Source organism: Camarhynchus parvulus, chromosome 7, assembly GCF_901933205.1.
Source record: "Camarhynchus parvulus chromosome 7, STF_HiC, whole genome shotgun sequence".
NCBI lineage: Eukaryota > Metazoa > Chordata > Aves > Passeriformes > Thraupidae > Camarhynchus > Camarhynchus parvulus.
Genome location: NC_044577.1, coordinates 37,471,333 through 37,491,803, shown reverse-complemented (window position 1 = coordinate 37,491,803; position 20,471 = coordinate 37,471,333). Strand labels below are relative to the sequence as shown.

At 50.0% G+C, this 20,471-nt stretch overlaps 1 protein-coding gene across 3 annotated transcripts in view; it reads left to right on the top strand.

Moving 5' to 3' along the window:
• The window catches only part of ACVR1 (activin A receptor type 1), a 46,458-nt gene that overhangs the window by 7,608 nt on the left and 18,379 nt on the right, over positions 1-20,471 (top strand). Inside the window, exon 1 of one of the 3 annotated variants that reach the window (XM_030952081.1) lies at positions 830-916. The exons of the other annotated variants lie outside the window; for them this stretch is intronic. The gene's annotated coding sequence lies outside the window, so the exon portion shown is untranslated. Of the gene's footprint in view, positions 1-829; positions 917-20,471 lie in introns of those variants that run through there. 3 annotated transcript variants of the gene reach the window in all.

The following is a 20,471-nucleotide window of genomic DNA, read 5'->3' as shown; positions in this document are numbered from 1 at the left end:
CCCGTCTCTGTCCAGAAAGAAACATTCAAGTTATTTCAAGTCGCTGGGATAGAAGCAAAGCTCCACTAACAGGCTGCTCAGCAAGGTGGGCTGCGCGGCCCCACCTCACGTCCCCAGGTGGTGTGCTGTGACGGCGTGGCTGGGAGGTGGCTGCTGCCTTCCTTGGCCTCTCCTCCATGTCTGTTCTCATGGCTCCTGCCCTTGAGCCTGGGCACTTCTTAAATTCTTCAACAACTCCTCGGCATGGCTTTTGCTCTCTGCATTAGCTGGTTGTCAGCTGGGCCTTTACAAATGTGCCAGAAATGCCACGTAGACACTTCTGTGTGTTTTTGTGGACCTGGCATGTTTGCATCAACCTCCAGTGGAGAATAATCTGAGTAACATGTCCCAGCTTGCCGAAACAATAGGGTGTTTTTTCTGTCTTGGTGTAGGTATTTTACACATTTGTAAGACTCGTGTCATACCCCTAAAGCAAACCTGGGCATGGTTGTTCTGCAAAACCTGTTCTAAAATCTGAACCTGTTTATTCCCTCCATACAGCTTCCTTATGACACAAGTAATATTTTGAAGAATGAGTGAATCAATATGACTGTTCCTGAATTATGGAAATAAAAACCTAAACACCATCAGAAGTCTGAAAGAAATATGGTATTTCCATGCCTGGTGCAAAAATGGCATGTTTTAATGACTGGAAAAGTCCTTGACTTCATCTTTTTGGTTGGGATTTGATCCTGGACATTGTTTAGACATTCAGAGAAAATATGTATTGGACTTTCACGTGGAAAAGTGTCCAGGATTTTGAGGGAACTTTGTCTTGTTTCTCCATTAGGAAAGCCAGAATGCCATGCAGTGAGGAGCCAGAACAGCAAACTGGATTTTGAAGCTCGGTTTTCTTACACAGTTCCTGGAATCTCTGGTGAGGAATTGGTGTTCCTGAGGCTGTAGTGCAGTTTTATGCCTTCTGTAACAAAGGATCTGTGAGGAGTAAAACCTACTTTATTTCCAGTCTGGGGATTTGTAAAACTTTGACATGCAGCCCAATTATAATTATGTTGGTTTAGTTCCCAAAGTGGACGCTCTTTATTCTAAAAGAGGCCCTACTGTGTGCAACCAGGAGTATTGAAGGCCCTGAAGTGTTAGCGTTTGAATGGTTTTGGCTTAGCTTTAAAATAAATATCTACTGGATATGGAGCTCTGGGGAGTGGACTAAAGCAAATGGAAAAGGTGAATTAACTGGAAGCTGTTCCGCAAGGCTGGGTCCATAGAGCCGCAGCACAGCAACGCAGCAGCAGATGGAGGCAGAAGAATGGCATTTTGAGAGTTGCTTGTATTTTGAGCCTGATGTGAAGTAGGTGCAATTCAGAGGCTGCTGTTCCTCTGCACGGGGTTCTGTCACCATTGCTCTCGCTCTGCAGCATCAGTCCTGTGTGGCCCCAGCAAGTTTCCCGTGACAGCCTGCACTGCTCCTGTGAGGAATAGTGAGAACTGTTCCTGGCAGCTTTGGAAAGTCTGCCGTGTTTGTCTCCTGGTACTTGATGGCTCTTTTGAGACCTGAGTGAAAACATCAACAGGTTCCCTCCTTGAAGACAGAGATTCACAGTTTTCCTGTCTGTGATGGAAATCTGGAAAGAGGAGCATGTGCGCTTCTTCAGGGATGTGTGTGCCGCAGGGTGACTGAGCAAAACAAATTGGCAAATCCTTGTTTTCCTGGGGAGGGAAGGAGCCTCGTGCCGAGCTCTTGGCTGCCTCCTGGTAGGAATTCCCATGCCTGTGAGCTGAAAGTGGCCCTGGCTCTGGGGCTGCAAGGTTTATGGGGTGAAGAGCCCTGTGCTGGGAGTGAAGGTGGTCTCTGCTGTAGGGTCTCCCAAAGGAGAGTTCTGGAGAAGCAAGATGGTGTTTGGCCCCCATTGCAGGTACAAGTAACTAGGGGTGTAGTGTGGAAGAGGGGCACTCAGGGACGCTTTGTGGGACTCCGTCACAGGAGGGAAGGCAAAGGGCCAGGCATGTGGCCAAGCGTCTGTGACAGAGTAAGTTACTGCTGGCAGCTGACAATTGGTGCTGTTCACCTCTGCACATGCTTCTTGTCCTGAGAGCGTGGATGAAGCAGTGCCTGGAGACGTGTCACTGGGGTCTTGGGTGGGCTGCCTTGTTCTGGTGACCACAGCTCGCTGTCGCTGTGGTGCCCTGCCCTGTGGCAAGGTCCTTGCTGGCAAGTCAGGAGAAATGTGATGGCAAAGGATTGCTGTGTGGATGGCCTTGCCTGAGAAGTTTCCAGGGGCACCTGTGATGTCTCACAGGGTGGGACTGTGGTTTTTACAGCTGCTCCTTGTAGGCAGTGTGAGGGCTCTGCTCCCGGGTGTGGAGGCTGGAGAGCACAGCCCTTTGTCCCTGCACTGCTGGGACCCTCTGTGGGGGGATTCGGGGTCCCCCAGAGGGGCACGGCTCGGCCAGCCCAGCCTCAGTGGGCTAGAAAAGGTTTGTTCTGAGCTGCTGGCCAGTGTGGACACGAAGGGATGTGAACCCAGACCAAAGCCACAAACAGCAGAGACCCAGAGGCTGTAAATGAAGTCTCTGAGGGGTCGGTGTGCCAGCAGTGGGAAAGGATACCAAATGTGGGGCTTTTTCTCCAAGTTCTGAAATACTCTTCCAAAAATCTTTGGGCTTTTTCACATGATTGATCTTGTTTCAGTCCCACAGGTGTGTTTGGTTGTATATGAAAGAGGGATTCTTCTGAACTTGAGTTCATAAAGGCATATTAATTAAAAAATTAATGTTGGACAAGCCAAAAACAGTTGCATGTCATAATTGTTTGGAAGACGCCTGTGAGTGTGTTAGCTGGCAGCTTGGTGCAGCTTGCAGATTTTACCCAAATTGTTCTCAGGACCACAGCTGGAGGAAAAAAGTGCTTAATATGTTACCTTCTTTTTGGGAGATAATTATGGGTCTTGAGTAGCTACTGTGTCAAGAAGCAAACCAAGGCCAGAGGAAAGAGGCTTGTATGGCCAGTATGAGTTAGAGCTGAGCATGGAGGTGGGTTTTCTGGTGTAGAAGTTGGTCAGTTTCTTAGACACCAAGGAAATATTTGAGTATCTGATGTTAAAGGGAAATTCTGTTGATTCTCTGATCTTGAAAGGCTGCTTTCTTACAAAACAAACAAAAAACCCACGAAGAACATGTCTTCTCTGTTAAAGTAATTTAAGATGTTTAAATACAGTAAAGGAACATAGTAAATATTTTCCATGTAAAACATGCAAAAAAATAGCATCTGATTTAATTCTGAATTACAAACTAGCAAGCTAAAACTTGGACTAAATTAGACTTAGAACAAATCTTTTTGGAAAGATTTGAGGAATTCATGAGATTTTCATTGCTGAGCTGACTCTGCCCTGAAGGTCGTGCAGAAACAGGCGGCACCTTTGGGGTTGTGCTTCTGGAGTATAAAAGTTAAAATTACTTTAAATGGCTGAACTGTTTTGGGTTTACTTTAATTTGTATTTTTGTTTACTTGTTTTTCATGAAACCCCACAGTAAATGCTAAATAAAGTTTGTTAAATGCTCAGCCCAGCTGCATCATGCAGAGGGTTTAAAGGTGGTTAAACACTCCCTCCCATCTAACAGGTCAGAGATCTTCAGAGGGTGTTTCAGACCTTCCACACTGTCGTGGCACTGTGTGGGCTGGCGGGGGCCGTGCCCAGGGGCTCCCAAACGCAGCACAGCAGATCCAGGAGCTGAGGCTCAGGGTGCTCCTGTCTGCCCTGCCCAGGTCACCCCGACAGGGTCACCATGCTGGCTTAGGCCAGGTCAGCTCGGGAGCTGCAGCCCCGGTGTCCTTGGGCTGGTAAGGGGGCCTGACTTGCAAAAGGCCTTGATAATTTTTCTTACATAATTAGCACAGTCAGGCCACTGTAAGCCTGTTCTACAATTAAAAATAAACATTAAAGTATTGTATTTATAAGAGTGAAGATTGAAAACAAATGCATACTTTTCCATAAAAAATGGGGACCTGAGTTTCTGGGTGTGTTGGATTAGAGAGATGGAGTGGGAAATGGTTTTTAAAGACTATTTAGTTACTCTTAACAAGATGTTCATTTGTCTTCAACAACAATTAAACCTTTCTTAGAAAAGAACAAAAATAAGTAGAAAATCAGATCTAAAATTGGTTATTTAAATTGTTCTCAACTTCCTGACTTAAATCACCTTGATTAACTTGGAAGCATTTAATGACACACCAAAACCTGAAATGAATATTCCACCCATACCAATGTAAAATGCTGTTTTGAAAATTTCAGGTAATAACCAGGTGGAATTCCAAGTGTGTGGGTTGTGGGGAATTCTTTTGTTTTGTTTGTTTTAAACTTTGAATTTTGAATCATTATGCTCACACAATTACTCAGTTGGGTTTTTCATTTCTGTAGCTGTTTTTTTCCTGGTAGTAGTCCAAAGAAAGTTCCATCCTGAGCACATCCCTGCTGAAGTGGAGTGAAATGCTCCAAGTAGAGCTGGAGTCAGTCAGTGTGGTGCTCCTTGCTGGGAGCAGCTTGTGCAGCCCGGCTGGATTTTCGGGTGGCCAGGGGGTTGCTTTCTCCCAGGGAGCCGTGCAGACCTGCAGAGAGCTCTGGCTTGTCCAGCCCTCCCTAGAATTGCTAGTTTGGCAACTCTGCCCCTGGGAGGTTTACCACAGAATTATTTTGAAGCTGTTTGATTTCTTTGTAGCCCTGCTGTGGGAACTCAGTGTTTTTGGGGTTTTTATATGGCTTGTTCTGCCTGCTCCAAGCTGATGCTGCTGGTAGCTCTGTCATGGTGCAGCGACATCTCAGGCCTTTGCAGGGGTGACAGCAGAGCTCTTCAAACATCTCTCACCCTCTCCTCCTCACCTGGTGGCAGGTGAGCTGAGGCTGTGTTGTTTGGTCAGATACAGACCATGGAGCAGAGCCTGTGCTTGGAGTTTGCGTTCCCAGCAGTTTGCAGACAAGCCCTGCCTTGTGCTCCAGGCTTACCCGTGGTGCTGAGAGGAGCCTGTCTGCCCTGGGTGTATGGAGGTGGGACAGTGGCAGGGCTCCAGAGCACGGCAGCAGAGCACCAAGTGCTGCAGGGACACGTGGGGTTTATTGCTGGTAATGGAGGTAATGTACAGTTGCAGGTCCAAAAATAGGTGTCTCTGAGCAGCTGCTCCTCTGCTCAGAGGAGTCACCTCTTAGCAGAGTTCTTGGCTAAAGCTCAGTTGTTAGTAGAAGGGTTTCTTGCAGCATTGTGTTTCTGTCAGTAGGTCAGTGTTGACTGGTGTCCAGCAACCCTTGTCTTCCCCAAGTGATCACTTTGAGGAGCTTGGAGTGAGTGGAAATGATCATGGTGTTAAGAATGGGAACAGAAAAAGAGATGAGATCAAAGTGCTTTTCTTGGTTAAGTAGTTCAGTGGTGCAACTTGTGTAGGTAGCTGCAGTTCAGTTTCCTGCGTGGTCATGCAGTGGGTATTGGGAGAATGCTGCTGCAGTGCTCTTGGGATTCAGGGAATTGCTAGGCAGAGCAGATTTTGTTTGACTGCATAAATATCTCTTCATGAGGAACAAACCTGACCAATAACCAAGTTCACACAATAGCAACTCACTGGTTTTAGCTTCAAACTCTGCTAGCCCAGGTTGTGATTATCTTTGCTCTGGGAAGCCATGGGGAGTGTTAGATGATCTGTCCTGAAAATGGTGAGAGGGACGTGCGGGAAGGCCTTGCCATCAGCCCAAAGCTCTGGTACAAAGGAGCTCAGTCTCGTCCGTGTTTGTGGTGAATGTTCCCAAAGGGCTGTGCACATCAGTAGGGGTGACTTCTGTATTTACCAGCTCATACTGTCAAGTGAGTTCATATTATTCAGTCAGTTCTGGGGGTTTTGGAGATGATTTAGTAATTTTTTTTTTCAGCCTACTGTCAGAAAAAAAATGTATTAAAAGCATCGATAGAGATTTTGTTTATTCAGCTCAGATCTGCTTGTTTGCTGGCACTGCTCAGCTTCCATTGGAGTGCCTGGCTGCTGCAGGGCAGGCTGGGGACCCACAGAGAGGGGACGGGGCTGGGCGGGCCAAGTGTCATTGCTGCTGAGTGCTATTGCTGTGAGTTAATCCTGCTTTTCAGGGGGAAATGGCTAATATGTGAGTAGGTGCCTTGTGAACAAGCAACAGCTGGGTGCAAAGCAAAAATCTGCTAAAACATGACTAATTTCTGAGTGTTGCATAGAGTTTCTGCCTGTATTCAGCAGCGAATTACCATTTTGAGCTTATGCTGCTGTTGCTTCACTGGAGTTGGCATGAGCTGTGTGTTTGAACTGATGGTCATTGCTATGAGACTGTCAAAGCATTGGTACAATGTGAGGTTGGCTCTCTGTCCTTCCACTTGCAACACGGCCGATTCCGTTCAACGAGAACTATTTTAATTGGGTTCTACTCTGTGTTATGTTAAAACTCTGATGCTAGGCACAGAAACCCGTGACAGTTGTTTTGTTTGTTCCTGAAAACATACACTTCACTCTGCTTTGGCCATTCAAATTGGTTTTACATGATTGTCAGCTGAAAATAATACTGCGATTGGCAGCAGCATGGCAGCTTCCTGCAGCCCGGACCAGCCGTGGGGTAACTGGTGCAGGGGGGCTGGGAAATGAGAATTCCTGCTCCCAGAGCGTTGGTTGCTTAGCAGGCAGCACAGCAGCGTGGCCTTGGGGCAGGGCTGTCCCAGCACCCCGGTGGCCTTGGCGGGCAGCTGGGGACATGGAGCTGCCTGCCAGCGGAGGAGAGAGCGACAGCAGAGCTGGGCTGCTCTGGAGAGCAGCTCGGCCACCCTGGCCTGGCCCTGCTAGCACTGAGCACTGAGCTGCACTGGGGCAGCTGCGGGTGAGGCCGGCAGCCGCGGGGCAGAGCAGGGCTCGGCTGCTGAGCCTGGCGTGTGTAACTGCAGTGGGGTGGCTGGTTAGAAAATAACCAGTAGTCATGACTTCTGTTAATTAACTACTAAGAGTTAAATAAATGTTGTTGGAAAAACTAGTCTGTGTTTATTTGGCACGTCTCTCTCCAGCCGAGGCTGGTGCTAGTTGGTACACGCTCCGCTGCTGAGCCTGTCTGCAGCGTGGTTTTATGTTTTCCATCTGTATTGATTTTCATGATTCATTGACCATGATCTAAGCAAAAAGCACACTTAAATGACACTGGAGACAGCTGTCTGTTAAAGTAGGACCTTTATGTAGTCTGAAATGGCGCCAGGTTTTTCTTCCATTACTTTATCAAGTAACACACAAAAGTAATATTCTTTGTTTAATTTCCTTTTCTAGGTCACTGGTATGTCACCTCTCTTTTGTGCAAGGAGCAGATGGTAAATTCTTACTCTAAACTTTCCTATTGGTTTTGCTCGTGTTATTTTTCTGATAATCATTTGAGGTTATTCTGAAATGGAAGGGGCCTTACATTGTGTTTGGGAGTCTCTGTGAAGGAATCAGTTCTTCTCCCTGTGGAGCTGTTTGGAAGGTACATGTGGGAAGTTCAGATAAAAGCAGAAATGTATAAAGCTTGGGAAGCTGATGTGTAGCTTTTTCCAGTTATAATCTGTCTCTCTCTGTATGGCAGGCTGAAGTTCCAGATGTTGTTTTGGCTTGGAGATAGTGGATAGGGGAAAAATAAGCATTCTAATGTTAACAGAGTCAGCCTGTCTGGATCTGAGCGGACAGGAAAAGGGAGAGATAAAACCTTCATTAATGGTGTGAGCAGTGCTGAGGAGCCAGGGCTGTCCCTGGAAAGCAGTCCTGGGCTGGCAGTGCCCGGTGCCAGCTGTGGGGCCACCACTGTGGCACTGAGCTCTGAATTCAGCGGGGACAGCGGGCTTGCTTCGGGTGTGCACCCCCTTTTCCTGTTAGAAGTTAATTCTTGCCCCTCCTGGCACCCTGCTTGCCCTCGGCAGCTGCCTCTGGGTTTGGGGCAATGCAGAGCTGAGGGGCTGTTGGTCAAACACGCTTTTGGGGTCGGGTGGCTCTGTGGCTCTTACCGCATTGGACTTCTGTCTTGGAGCACCAGTGGTTTCTTTGAAGCTTGTCCCTGCCCGGAGCTCCATTTATTGTGAGTCGCAGAGTGGTTTGGGCATGCGTATGCGGGATTTCTTCTGGAGGAGACTAAGCTGCAAGCTCTGTTCCTGGTGTATGGCAAATGTGCTCTGTCCTGAAACATGCGCATCAAGTTCTCAGCCTCTGCTGGGCAGCTTGGAGCCATGTGTGGTAGCACCTTCCAGTGAGGGGACCCAGGTCGATCCACTCTGAAGTAAGAGTGCTGAAATGCATGTTAGGAGTACATATGGTGGCCAGAAAAGGGATTTCCTGGATTAATAGTCTGTCCATTTTCCGTGTTACATTAAGTGCATGAATATGCTGTGTCCTGTGTCTCTTTTGTACCTGTTTGTCCTGTCAGGCTTATTTCTAAAATGTATGAGCAGATTATTTTTAATTAATCACTGAAGTTCTGCTGACTTCCTCCTTAATCTTTGTTTTTTCCCCTTTCATTACTGAGTCTAGGCAGTAACAGTTTCTGGTCAATGGCGCATCCCTGTCTTTCCCGCCGTGGTGTAGAGTCCTTTGGGGCTTTCTGGCCTCAGAGGGCAGTTCTGGTGAGAATGCTCACTTCACTTGCCTCAATGCTGTAAAGCTGAAAGGGAATAGTGCTGACACGGACTCATCGAAGGAACACAGGAGCTGAGCTGCTGCAGTCCTTCTGGTATATGAGGTCTTGGCTGTTTGCTGCTTATAGCTGGGATAAACTTATCCTCATCAGTTTGTGTAAGGTATTGGAACGAGGGTGGGAGGGAGCAGGGGGAGCTGGTGTGTGTTGGTGTAGCAGAGTAAGGGATCCTCAGTACAGTGTTGGCCAGCTGGACATGTGTGCCAGCATAGGCCAGGACTGGAATGGTTTAACCCTTTTTGGCCTTGTTTTTGTCTCAGAAGTGGGAATACGTGCCTGGAGCTGGCTGACTGACCAGCTGTGATCGTGTATGCATTACCTGATGTCCCAGAAATACCATCCTTGGAGATCCCACTGGACTGGGATGTGCAAGACATGTCAGAATAAAGGGCCTGTTGGATGGAGGAAGATGCAGAAAGGGAATCTGGGTGTGGGAGACTGCTCTGCCTACCTTTGTGCTGCTCACATTCCTCACTTGGGCCCGCAGGCAGCAGTGGGGTGTCTTGCTCTTGTGGTTCATGACTCAAGCCAAGCCCAGATGTTTTCATGCCTGGTCTGGCCTATTTTCTGAGAATAATTTTGGATGCCTCAGTCCATTTTAGTGTGGTTTTCTTAGTGTCTAGTCCAGCTGAAATTCAGATAGTTCCTGGCCTAACTGAATACTCACAGGCAGACATGGCAGCTTCTGCTTTCTGCAGCTGTGTTCCTGCTAAGTTCAGAGCACTCACAATTAGAGCTACGCTGGTGAGAACCTGGGGTAGAGTTTTGATGCTGCTTGTTGTTTTTTGAGTGGAAAGCTTTAGAGCGCAAAACCCAGAAGAGTCTGTCTTGTGGCCAGAAGATGAGTGAAAATGCTGAAGGTTTCCCTGAAGTCAGATCTGGCCTTGTTAACCAACCTGGCTTTCCATTTCCAGTGAGCAGTGAGTGGTAGGGACACGGAAACCTTTTTGTACTGTTGGTCCTTTCCTTCAGCATTGTCTGGCTGACAGGTTGATGACAGTTACTATCCAGAGTATCCAAAATTTATTTCCTCATGCCTTTGACAATGCTTTAGTGCTTGTTGACCCTTTGTAGGAACAGTTTGCATAGCAGGTTATTTGCGGGATGTACATTTACTCCTTTCACTTGAGTTTTCCTCTGAGGAAAATGGCTTGATGAAAAAGAAAAAGTTGTTTGAAAGAGTGGAATGATCACCTGCTGTGTGTGAGCAAGTGCTGCCTTGTGTGCTATTCAGAATGATCCCTTCCTCCATCACAGCCCATAGGTGAGGAGGGCTGTTGGCCCAAAGCACGTTTGGGTGCTTCATGTGTTCAGGAGCAGTTGGTGGAGGTGGTCTTGGCTGGGTGCTCTGTGTGGAGATGTTGGACCTTGGAAATAGCCACTGGATATGTGCCATAAGCTCCTTGGAATGGTGAGTGTGGCCTTGTTCCCAGCTGCTGATAGGCGTGGTGCTCTCGGGCAGTCTGTGCAGAGCTCCAAAGCCTGGTCCCGAAGGAGAGCTCTAGCTTTCATTGTGCTTCACATCTGCAGCTGAGTGTGTGTGAGGTCAGCCATGGGAATTTAGCTGTTAAATAGGGATGAGACTGGCTGCTTTTGGCTTCTGCAGCAATTAAACCAAAAGTCTGTATGAATCCATGGAATGGTTTCCAGAAGGTCTGCAAGTACAGTCAGGTTTGGCAAGGCCATGTGAGATGTATGAGTTTGACAGCAAACAGCTAAATAGGTGGAAAGGGAATACTTGAAACAGCTCTAGAAAGAAGAGTCAGAATTGTGTATAATTGTGACACATTTGGTGTTTGGAGAGGTGACCAGGTGCCTGATGATTGGACTGAGGGGTGCATGGCAGGCAGGGATGGACATCAGTTGGGACAGTGATGGGGAGCTCCTGTACGACGGGGAACACAAAGGTTTGCCTGAGAGGTCAAAGTAGACACAGCTGTAACAGCAGCTGAGGAATGCCAGGACAAAGTGATTTGTAAAGTTCTGGAGCTGTTTTAGCATACAGGCCTGAATGTTAGATGAATCAGTGTGCCAGGTGAGACTGCCACAGGTGAGATGTGAGCGGAGCAGAGACCTGTGGTGGAGGCTGTGGTGCCTTATGAAGCCTCAGGTGAGCAAGGGGGACAGCTTGCTGGATGCTTTGAGGGAGAGGATCATGGTGGAGGCTGAGAGCAGGGTAAAGCTTGAGAACTGCAGCACTGAGGGTAATGTTGATGTGGGAAGAGCAGAAATACCACCGGAAGGTTCAAGATGGAGAAAAGCCTGAGCTGGTCTTCACCTTACTGTCTTCTTCAAGTCAGCTTTGGGTTGCTTTCCCCTTAGCGGTGAGTGCCCCTCACTGTTGTTGCTGGATTTCATGAGGCTCTGTACACCCCTGCTCCTGAGTGTCCCGTCTGCACAGGTGGGAGATGGGAGGCTGAGGAGCACCAGGGCTGGAGCAGGACCTGCTTTGTTTGCATCTTGGATTTAAGAACAGAATAGTGTTGCTCTGGCCTGTCCAAACAGGCAAGACCAAACTGTAGAACAGTACTGCTAAAATTCTGGGATGGTCTAGTATAATCTCTGAAGATTTGACTTTCTCATGCAGCAGGGTGTTGCCTTGTTCTTGGGATTGCTAATTGCATTCAGTTTTCTGGACTCCAGAGTAATGGTTAATGAAGTGCACTGCTGAGGGGAAATGCTGGTTCATGACATGTGCCTATGGAGCGTCAGGAGCTGCTGTTCTCAGTCCGATTGCTCTATAAATGTTGGTTAATTTTCTTTGGCTGGCTGAGGCTAGGAGCAGTTAAGCTGTAAGTGGGCTGCAGAATGAACACCTGACTTTTCCACGTCCCTTAACCTTTCCGACTTTGTAGCAGCCCATCACTCCTGAAGAATGCTGCTCCTATACCAGTTTAATCCCTCAGCAGCGAGCTGGAGGTGTGAAGCCAGGCTCTCCTGTCTCTCCTCGGTACCCCTGCCATGTACTGTGTTCCTCTGCCCCTCTCCTGCTCCTGCCCTGCTCAGGTTTATAGATGTATATATATACACAAATAAAAATATGTATATGTTTATAGTATTTCCAGCTTTGATGGTTCTATGTTAACTAGTGGATGTGTTTGCTGAGTCATGCTACCATTGTATTATTCTGACAATGCAATGAAATGCATTAAAAAAAAAAGTTTTGGCTGATTTCTATTAAAATACCCCGAACTGTACTCAGGGTAGGGTGCTTGGGCTAGAGGGCAGAAGTAGAATATTCTCCTGGTGATGACCCTGTGAAAATAACTCTGGAGGTTCAGGTTTACCCAGGGTAAATCTGCTAAATCTCACTGGGATTGTTGATGTGTAAATGAGGGTCCTCACTGGAGTGAAATACCAACACAGCTGAGGGGTCACCTGGGGAGTGCTGTGGCCGAGGGAGGGCCTTCACCTCAGTCAGAGTTTGGCTCTGAATGATCTGGCCTGATAGCGTCAGGGACTGCGAATAAAAAGCATTTGCACCTCTCTAGGTCCCTGCATGTGTGAAAACACTGAGACTGTAGGGAGATGCTGCCTAATTAATGCATTTGTAGGAACTAGACGACGTTGTTATTTTGCAGCAGGGTGTGCCCCAGTGAGAGATGGTCTCTAAAAGCTGTGCACATCATCAGACCCAGGCTTCTCTGCAACCCAGAATAAAGAAATGAGTTTTTAAAATTTGTGCTGAAAAAGCCAGGAAAAAAAACACAATTTTTTTTTAGAGGGAAAAAATAGGACTTTTGTTGGTGATAACCAAGCCAAAGATTTGTTTTTGGAAATGTTTGTTTTGGTTGGCTGGAGTGTTCTGCAGAAACTCTGAACAGGCGAGCTATGTAATATTTAACTAGTTACTAAAAAGCGTTTGAAAATGATTAGGAGTCAGTGATCTCACTGGGGCTGTGAGTTCCTCGCAGAGATTGTGGCGCAGCTCTGGGGCAGAGCGATGTTTATTTGGAGAGCAGGGGGTGCTGCAGGCCCTGCGGGTTCCCCGGGGCTGGTGGCTTTGGGGACAGGAGCCGTGTCCTGGTGGCACTGGCTGTGCCCTTGCTGTGCCTGTGGGAGTGTGCGGCGTGTTCCCCCAGCCAGGACAGACAGCAGGAGCAGTGTGAGATGGGCAGTCCCGGAATGCCTGGGGCTGTGCTCCTGCCTGAGCTCCCTCGATCGGCACAGATAACATCTGGAACAGACACACTATGGCTGGCTGCAGGAAAGCCGGCCAGGGCTCCGAGAGGTAGGCTTTGAGTAAGTCAAAAGTCACTGTTACTGGGTGCATTTTGGGTTTGTGTGGCTATTTTAATCTTTTTTACCTAAGCTGTTTAGAAACAACTTTTACAGGCAATTCCCAGTCTCTCAGTTGAAAATGTTTGTGCTTTGGAACTTACTCACAGCTGCTGGATAAATCCAGGTATTCTGTTTGGAGAGAGTTTGTATCTTCATTGGCAATTTTGTATTGAGATGTGAGAGCATACTGTCTTTGGAGAGAGAACCATTCCAGGGGAAAGTGTGGCAGTCTGGCAGCAGGAGGTGCAGGGGTGCTCTCTGCCTCCTAAGCCCAAGGCCTCAGCACAGATGAAGTCACCAGACCTTGTTGGGGATTTTCCTCACTTTGTGGGCATCTAGAATGGCCTTGGCAGAGTGGTATTCAAAGCTGTCTATAGCTATGACTTGTGTCTAACAGGGAAGGTGTGTGAGGAGCTTTGCAGCTGTGCAGTGGAGCGTTTTTCCTGGTAGTTACAGAATGCTCCTCTGCTAGGAGCTGTCTGTGTGCCGTGTAAGAATACCTGTACAGCAAGGAAACGTGTAGCACAATAAAATAACACCTTTATTTGTATGTGAAATGTGTGAGAAGCCACAGTAATTCATGTGTATCTGAGTGTCTTGAGCAGATACCTGTGCACACCTCGTTCGTGTGCGGTGAAACTGAACCTGAGCATTCCCCTGAGCAGTTCACAGGCCTGCAAGCCCCCCGTGTTCATTGTGTGCTGCCTCTGCACATGTGGGACTGCACACCTCACTGCGCAGGTGCTCCCAGCGGTGCCATGGTCAGTGAGCCACAGCCGGGGACTTGGTGAATGAGGGTTTTTAAGCGATGCGGCTGAACGCGGGCTCTGCCGGAGAAGGCTGTTCCACGGGGCAGTGCTAACCCTTGGCAGTTGCCTCCTGGTGAATTTATTTACCCCACAAGGCAACAAATGATATGGAAAGATACACATGTGTCTTCAGAGGCACTGGGAAGTTGCAGATCAGTTTAAAAGTGTCTGTGCTTGCTCCATTGTTTGAGTAAGCCGTCTGTCAGTGGGTTGCCTAAGACCCCCGTACTGATGCAATACCTGCACACAGCCTGAACTTTTACACTGGGGCAAGTGCCTTCTGCCTCCTGCAGCTACAGGGAGGTTCTGCTGCCCACATGGAATCTCTGAATGGTTTTGTTGGAAAATCCCTCTAAGATCATGAAGCCAAATCATTCTTCCAGCAGTGCCAAGGCCGCTGCTAACCCGATCTGCCGCATCTGCACAACTTCTAAATCCCTCCAGGGATGGGGACTCCACCACTGCCCTGGACAGTGCCAGGCAGCCTGTGCCAAGGCTGGACAGCCCTTTCTGTGAAGGAATTTTCCCCAGTATGCAACCTGAACCTCCGCTGGTACAGCTTGATGCCCATTTCTCTTGTCCTGTCCCTGTTCCCTGGGAGCAGGCTGTTTTTATTTCTATATGACACTCATGCTTTGCTACCTTTTCTTTTTCTTACAAGAACCAAGGGATTGGCTCTTTGTGCATGTGTCAGAGTTACTGACTGGGAGAAACTTCCAGGACACTTTACACTGTGTAGTTGCCTTTTGTGTAGTGTTTTCATTCTTACTCAGCAGTGCTGTGATTTTGCTTTGTACACGGGTACAGAAGAACCAGTATCCCATCCTTCACTCTTTCTGTATTGTGGTCACTCGAATCTTAGACATTTGGTCTTTCTGGGTGGCACTTTGACACATTTTTGGAGCTGTGAAGTGTGGGTATGTGCCTTGTGCATTTGCAGGTGGGTACCAAATGGAGTTGGTGGCTGGTTTCCATCTTCTGAATTCTGGCAACCAGGTTTAGCCCATAAGAAAGGGCTGCCCAAGGTTGTCGCTCTCTGACGCAAGGAATGCCTTTGTGGGGCTGCTCGGGGGCTGCACCTCCTTTGTGTGAGATTCAATTAAAGAGCAAGCTGTGAATTATTGCCTTTAAATGCACCTTGCTCCTTCTGAAGACACAGCTGTGGATGAATTCAGCTCATGTGTGGCTGTTGTGGATGGCACAAGTGTGATCCAGTATTATGGATGTTTTCTTTTGATAGGAATCTGGTGAGGTACATGCAAAATATGTACAGCCCTTGGGCTCTTGGCTGGGGGCCACTGGGTCTGTCAGCGATACCTGGGTGCTTCTGATCTCATCTGGAAAGTCTGAGTGCTCTCATGTTCATGTTCCCATGTCTGTGTCATATGGAGATGAAATGCAACCTGAGGTTCCTGCACTAATGGCTCAGTGTCTGCTGTGGTCTGTGCTCAGTGCTGGCTCTGGGGACTCAAGGCCAGTGCCTGCAGGGGTCCTTGTGGTGTTTCAGGTTCTCTGGACTGGTTCTTCTCTCCCCTCTGGCTTCTTGTAGCTGCTGTCCTGACAGTGCCAGTACAGAACTTCAGCACACGTTGCTGTAAGGCCATACAGGAATGAATTGGCAGGATGCACTTTTCTTAGGAAGAAAGGAGAGAGCAATATTAGCTGTGAAGGTGGAACAAGCATTGGCGTTTCAGGGTGGATTTTGCAGTGTTGGGACTTTATGACTGCAGAGCCTAAGGATTCTGAAGACTCAGTTACCGGAACCAGTTGTGTGTTATGTTGGGTGTCTTCACCAAGCATCTGATCTGCCTTGTCCTTGGCCTATTGTTCATTTGGGCTTCCAAAGCCAGTTTAAAGGACTTCTCCAGAATCCAAAGCTGGCCTTGGAGCAGATGCTGGCCTGCCCAGGAGCCAGGGTCCCTTCCTTGCCTGCACTGCATGGCAGGTTTGTTTGGAAATCTGGGTGCTGCCACTTTGAAAGAGACTTTTCTATCAATAGCAAATTCTAGTTTTCCAATAATAATGTGCTTTTGCAGGAGGAGGTTAAACCCAAATGATCCACATTTCCCTGTATGTGGCTGAATCTCAGCCACAGTGTCCTGCCTCCAGCTCTGCCTTGCGGTGTCCAGTACTGCTGCATCTGGAGTGTGGCATGGGATGCTGGGATCCCTGCATCCCTCTGTGGGTGTGGGGTGGGGCACAGGGCACTGGGATCCCTCTGTGGGTATGGGATGGGGCACAGGGCACTGGGATCCCTGCATCCCTGTGTGGGTGTGGAGTGTGGCACAGGCCACTGGGATCCCTGTGTGGGTATGGAGTGTGGCACAGGGCACTGGGATCCCTGCATCCCTGTGTGGGTATGGAGTGTGGCACAGGGCACTGGGATCCCTGCATCCCTGTGTGGTCATGGGGTGGGGCACAGGGCACTGGGATCCCTGCATCCCTGTGTGGGTGTGGAGTGTGGCACAGGGCACTGGGATCCCTGTGTGGGTATGGAGTGTGGCACAGGGCACTGGGATCCCTGCATCCCTGTGTGGAGTGTGTCGAGGAGTGCTGGGATCCGTGTGTGTGGAGCACGCCATGAGGCGCTGGGATGGCTGTATCCCTGCATTCCGAGCGCTGGGATGGCTGTATCCCCCATCGAGCGCTGGGATGGCTGTATCCCCACATATCGAGCGCTGGGATGGCTGTATCCCCGCACCCCTGAGCTGGGATGGCTGTATCCCTGCATTCCGAGCGCTGGGATGGCTGTATCCCCGCACATCGAGCGCTGGGATGGCTGTATCCCCACATATCGAGCGCTGGGATGGCTGTATCCCCGCACCCTGAGCGCTGGGATGGCTGTATCCCTGCATTCCGAGCGCTGGGATGGCTGTATCCCTGCATTCCGAGCGCTGGGATGGCTGTATCCCCGCATCCCGCTGGGATGGCTGTATCCCCCATCGGCTGGGATGGCTGGGATGGCTGTATCCCCGCACATGGCGCTGGGATGGCTGTATCCGCTGGGATGGCTGTATCCCCACACATCGGCTGGGATGGCTTATCCCTGCATCCCGAGCTGGGATGGCTGTATCCCCGACATCGCAGCTGGGATGGCTGTATCCCCGCATACCGGCGCTGGGATGGCTGTATCCCCACATATCGAGCTGGGATGGCTGTATCCCCGCATATGGACGCTGGGATGGCTGTATCCCCGCACATGGCTGGGATGGCTTATCCCGATCCCGCTGGATGGGTTCTACTGGGATGCTTATCCCCCACTCGGCTGGGATGGCTTACGCGCTGGTGGCTGTATCCCGCACATGGGCGCTGGATGGCTGTATCCCGCATATGGAGCGCTGGGATGGCTGTATCCCCACATATCGGGATGGCTGTATCCCATGGCTGGGATGGCTGTATCCCCGCATATCGCGCGCTGGGATGGCTGTATCCCCGCATATGGAGCGCTGGGATGGCTGTATCCCCACATATCGAGCGCTGGGATGGCTGTATCCCCGCATATGGAGCGCTGGGATGGCTGTATCCCCCACATGGCGGGATGGCTGTATCCCCGCGGGCCGCTGGGATGGCTGTATCCCCACATATCGAGCGCTGGGATGGCTGTATCCCCCCACATATCGGCGCTGGATGGCTGTATCCCCATATACGAAGCGCTGGGATGGCTGTATCCCCGCATATGGAGCGCGGGATGGCTGTACCCCGCACATCGGCTGGGATGGCTGTATGCCCGCACATCGCGCGCTGGGATGGCTGTATCCCTGCACATCGAGCGCTGGGATGGCTGTATCCCCGCATATGGAGCGCTGGGATGGCTGTATCCCCGCACCCCAAGCGCTGGGATGGCTGTATCCCCGCACATCGTGCGCTGGGATGGCTGTATCCCCGCATATGGAGCGCTGGGATGGCTGTATCCCCACACATCGAGCGCTGGGATGGCTGTATCCCTGCATCCCGAGCGCTGGGATGGCTGTATCCCCGCACATCGCGCGCTGGGATGGCTGTATCCCCGCATATGGAGCGCTGGGATGGCTGTATCCCCACATATCGAGCGCTGGGATGGCTGTATCCCCGCATATGGAGCGCTGGGATGGCTGTATCCCCGCACATCGAGCGCTGGGATGGCTGTATGCCCGCACATCGCGCGCTGGGATGGCTGTATCCCTGCACATCGAGCGCTGGGATGGCTGTATCCCCGCATATGGAGCGCTGGGATGGCTGTATCCCCGCACCCCGAGCGCTGGGATGGCTGTATCCCCGCATCCCGAGCGCTGGGATGGCTGTATCCCCGCATATGGAGCGCTGGGATGGCTGTATCCCTGCACCCCGAGCGCTGGGATGGCTGTATCCCTGCATTCCGAGCGCTGGGATCCCTGCCCATGTTCCCAATGCCCTCTAGTGGCTCTTGCTGCGGTTCCATAGGGCACGGCCTGCAGCTCCAATCAAACGGCAAAAGGAAAACACCTTTTGTGTGCATTTGCTGGTTGCTTGTTAATTCCTCTTCATTTATCTGGGTTAAATCCTAGCTCTTCCCCTGGAGAAGAAGTTCTTGTGAATTCAGGTACCAGATCATAACTGGGTATCTCATGGATCTTTAAATCCATAGCAATTTTCTGTGGGGATTTATTAAAGAATGTTTTGTTCCTTGCATTAAAATGTATATTTTCTTTCTCTCTAAACAAGCAGTAACTGGAAGGGGTGTGCTTGCTGGTGTCACTAAAACCAGACTCTGGTGCTTATGTACATCCCTTAATTGCTTTGAAAAAGTAATATTTTTTAAGCAGTGAGAACAACACCTTTGAAGTCATGCTCTCAAATAATTTTGGCGAGAAAATTAGTGTTTTGTAAAGGTCAGAGTCTCCCTCCCGGCTCCGTCCCTCCTCCAGTCTCCCACCACAGCTGACCCGCTGTGGCTGGGCTGTGCCGGGGGCTGTGAGCCAAAGGCCCGGAGTGTCCCGGGCTGCACAGACGTGCTGCAGCCCTTGGTTTGGTGTGAGGACACGGGGTGGGTGTGCTACAGGCTGCTGCACATGTGCACAGCTCTTCTCAGCAGAGGCAGACGAGATACTGCTTGAGGATTTTGGGAAAATGAACAGCTGGAAGAACAGCTTCATAGAAGTAGCGTTTAAATGGAAATATTGGGCTTTTTTTCCTTGGGAGGACCATGCATGGTGTGAAATGCATAAAATCTGTTAAAAGTCCAGTATGGTTTGTTCGCCTTTTTGGGGGCATGGGTCTGATTGCCATCCTCATGGCCCCCTGAGAAATACAGGGCAGGGGCTTATGTGTACAAATATACTTGTGTATATTTGTTTCTTTGTTTTTGGTAACTCCAATGAACTGGTTGAAAAGACACCAGGTAAGTCCATGCAGCTGGCAAAGTTTTCCCAGTGTTTGGACTGGTGTGTGCTTCCCGTGGCTTCAGTCCCACTGTGGCCAGCTCCCAGTCCGTGTGCTCAGCCTCCTTCCCTGGAGAGCAGAGCTGGGCTCCTGCAGGGCCCTGCTGCTCCCCCTCAGCCAGCTCTGGCAGGAGAGGGGCTGGAGCGGCCAGGGGGGGAAGCCCTGGTCAGGGGGGTCGAGGTGTGGGGGTCTCGGGGCTGCCCCAGGTGTGTCAGAGGTGGGGCAGCTCCCAGCAGTGCAAAACAACCCGTGCTGGTTTTACCTGGGCCAGGGGCTGCAGCCCTGAGTGACCTGGAAGAGCTGGCTGTGCCCGAGAGCTGCCGGTGCTGCTGGCTAACCTCTGAAGCTGCCCAGCAGTGCTGAGCTCAGATTTTGTATTTTTAAAGCACCTTTTCCTTGAGCTGGGTGTCCCTGCTGTCTGAAGGGCTCTCCAGAGGGACCTGTCCCTGCTGGGATCCCCTGGAGCACTCCCCCTCTCCCATCCGTGCAGCCCCTGGGGTGACTTTGGCTCTTTGAAGTGCCCTGTGTGCAAAGGAGGAGGGCAGGCGCCCGGAGCCACCTCTGTCTGGGCTTGCTGAGTGGGCAGGCACAGGGCCAGGGCTGCCCCAGGCTGTTCTGCCCAAGGCAGAGCAGGGATCCCAGCACCAGCCTGCCTTGGGAACAGGGCACCGACCCCTTGGAGCGGATCTGGAGCACTGGGCCACTGGTGGTTCCTTGGGATAGCTCTCCTTGCTTCAAACTGCCTCTATGGATTGCTCCTGCTGTTTAGCTAGGTCTGATTGTGTTCCCAGCACGAGTGTTGAGGGTTAGATATCGGCAGGTGTTACAGGTGCCTGGGTGCATCCAGGACAGGTGGGGGAAGCTTCCTTGGGGAATGGGTCTTTGGAAAGGAGAGTGTTGTTCTGGGAGGTGAGGTGGTCCGTGCTGCCTGGGCCTTTCTGTGAGGGTGAAAACTGAGTACTTGGGCCAGAAATCTCTGATCATTTTAACTGATGACGAATCAATTACTGGAAATAAATACAGAAGTAATGGCTTGGCTTTCATCACTGAGCACTTAAGAAGTGCTGATGATTTGAAAAGGCACGACAGAAGAGATCTGAAAGGAAAATGGCAATATCAGATTTATTTTCAATTTTCACCAGCTTCAATTAGAATTAAATCTGAAAAATGAAGACAAATACCTGCACATAAGGAGCATTTTGTTCCATGTGACTAGGCCAGAGAGTGTCTGCAGGAACCAACCATCACAGGACAGACAAACCATTCTGAGTCACCTGCCCTGTCTGTT